Here is a 2557-nt window from a genome sequence, read left to right on the forward strand (position 1 = left end):
TGAACATTTTTAAAGTACTTACTAGCCATTTTTATTTCTTCTTTTGAGAACTCATTTTCAGTTCCATAACCCGTTTTAGTTGTTCGGGTTTTTTTTTTTTTTGTCTTTTCTTGATGTTTAGATTTTTAGTACTTTGTGTATTCTAGAAACTAATTCCTCTACCAAGTATGTAACTAGCAAAGATTTTTCTCCCATTCTATAGGCTGCCTCTTCACTGGACTATTTCTTTTGCTATTTCATGAGGTCCCATTTGTCAATTGTTGCCCTTATTTCCTGAGTAACCAGAGTCCTATTCAGAAAGTTCTTGCCTATTCCTATATTTTGACGTGTACTCCCTACTCTTTCTTCTGGATGTTTCATATGATCAGGTCTGAATTAATGTTCTTGATTCATTTGGAGTTGATCTGTGTGCAGGGTAGGAGATTAAGATCTAATTCATTTCTATACATGTTGATATCGAGTTTTACCAACACCATTTGTTGAAGATGCTGTCTTTTCTCCAATATGCATTTTTGGCATTTTTGTCACAAGTCAGGTGGCTGACTTCTGGGCCCTCTATTCTATTCTACTGATTTATGTGCTGATACTATGCTGTTTTTTTCTACTGGGGTTCTGTGATATTATTTGAAATCAATTATGGTTATATCTTTAGGAGCATTCCTTTTGTTCAAGATTACTTTGGCTGAGTGGGATCTTTTTGCTTTCATAATAATTTTAAGACTTTTTCTGTGTCTAAAATTTATGGCCCTGGGGTTTTTATTGGGATTCCATTGAATTTGTAGGTTGCTTTTGGTAAGATGGCCATTTTCACAGTATTAATTCTTCCAATCCATTAGCATGAGAGCTTTCCATCTTCTAGGGTCTTCCTCAATTTTTCTTAAGTTATCAAAGTTTAAATATATAGGACTTTGACTTCCTTTTTCAATGCCTACTAATTTTTTCAAGCTATTTGCTGTTGCTGCTGTTATTGTTGTCCATGTTGATGTTTTAGTTTTTTGTTTGTTTTTTTTAATATGCTTGGTTTTGAAACAAGTTCCTATTATATAACCAAGACTGACTTGGACCTCTAAAGTCTTATTTGTTAGTCTCCTGAGTGCTGGCATTAAAATATGTGCCACCAGGCTCTGCATTTAAGGAATGAAGTTCTTTTTTTCCCTTAGAGTATATTCTGGTTTGTGTATTATGTGTGTATATGTTTGTGTATATGCATGTGTATATGAAGGTTTGTTTGCCTGTGCATGCAAACGTGGAAGCCAAAGGTTATTGCCAGATGTCTTTCTCTATCACTCAACCACATTATTTTTTGATACCAGAATATGGAATTTGGCATTTTCTCTAGATTTGTTGGCCAGGGAGCTCCTCAGATTGGCTGACTCCATCCATCCTCCCTTGGTACTGAGGTGACAAGTGTACACCACTACATCCAGCTTTTATGTAGGCGTTGGTGATTGACACCCAGGTACTCATGGTTCTGCAGCAAGTTCTTTTCCCACTGAGCCATATCCCGAGTCTTACATTTCATTCTAACACCATCAATTATAGTATTTGACTAGCATGTCTAGAAATTGCTTTACTTTGAACATCATTTCTCCTGAGAACTCATGAAGTAGTTTAATCCAAAATCATTTGTTAACAGTATTAGGAGGTTTCAAATTTATTCTAACTATAATTTTTAGAGATAGGGGATGACTTGGACTAGAAAATTCATTAGTATGGAGCTGCTGTGCTTGCACCTTAGTGACTTCATAAGAAGAGGGAGTCATGCATGCACTATATCTCTGGCCACATGATGCTTCACCTTCCCCAGTTTGCTTCCAGCAAGAAGGTCATCATAAGATGAATCCCTTAGACCTTGTACCTCCAGGAATGTGAGCCAAAGTGAATTTCTTTTTTACAAATAAAGTGAACTTCCTCAATTATTTCAGTACAACAAAACTGGACTAATTAGGAGTATTTCTCCAAGTGTACCAACCTCACCATTGGCTGTGTGGTTCTGATAGTAGATTAGAAATTGATTATATCTCTTCCAGAAAATAGCCAATAGAAACAAATACTGAAAAAGTTTTGTCTGAACAATTTCATTATCTTAGAAAACCAAGACCTAAAAATCCAGTTAACAAAATACCCACATGCTTAATAACTAAGGTGCTGTGTGGCAAGAATGGACATTTCCCATCTCTTTGTAAGTCACTGTTTCTCAAAACTAAACATTAGACGTTAAAAAATTAGCATGTATTTGAATTACTTTATCATGAAATAACATGGGTAATGGGAAAGTTTTATTTGTTGAAAGATATAGAAAAGTGTTTCAGTATCTTCATTGCTTGGAAAAGTATGTGCAAATGAAAGAAAAAGAAATTTGCTCAATACAGTCCTGAACACTTAATTGTATTCAATGTGCCTAATATTATCTTATATATAATTATTTTGTGTTTAAATTATATGCAAAGAAAGTAAGCAATCTGTAAATAATATGATGATTAATTGTATGCAATTTTAGGCTTATTATGCAAACTAAAATCACTATAAAATGATTTTATGTGATTATTTTAAACAT

The sequence above is a fragment of the Nannospalax galili genome, unplaced genomic scaffold, assembly GCF_000622305.1.
Source record: "Nannospalax galili isolate Female #2095 unplaced genomic scaffold, S.galili_v1.0 scaffold1014, whole genome shotgun sequence".
Classification (NCBI taxonomy): Eukaryota; Metazoa; Chordata; class Mammalia; order Rodentia; family Spalacidae; genus Nannospalax; species Nannospalax galili.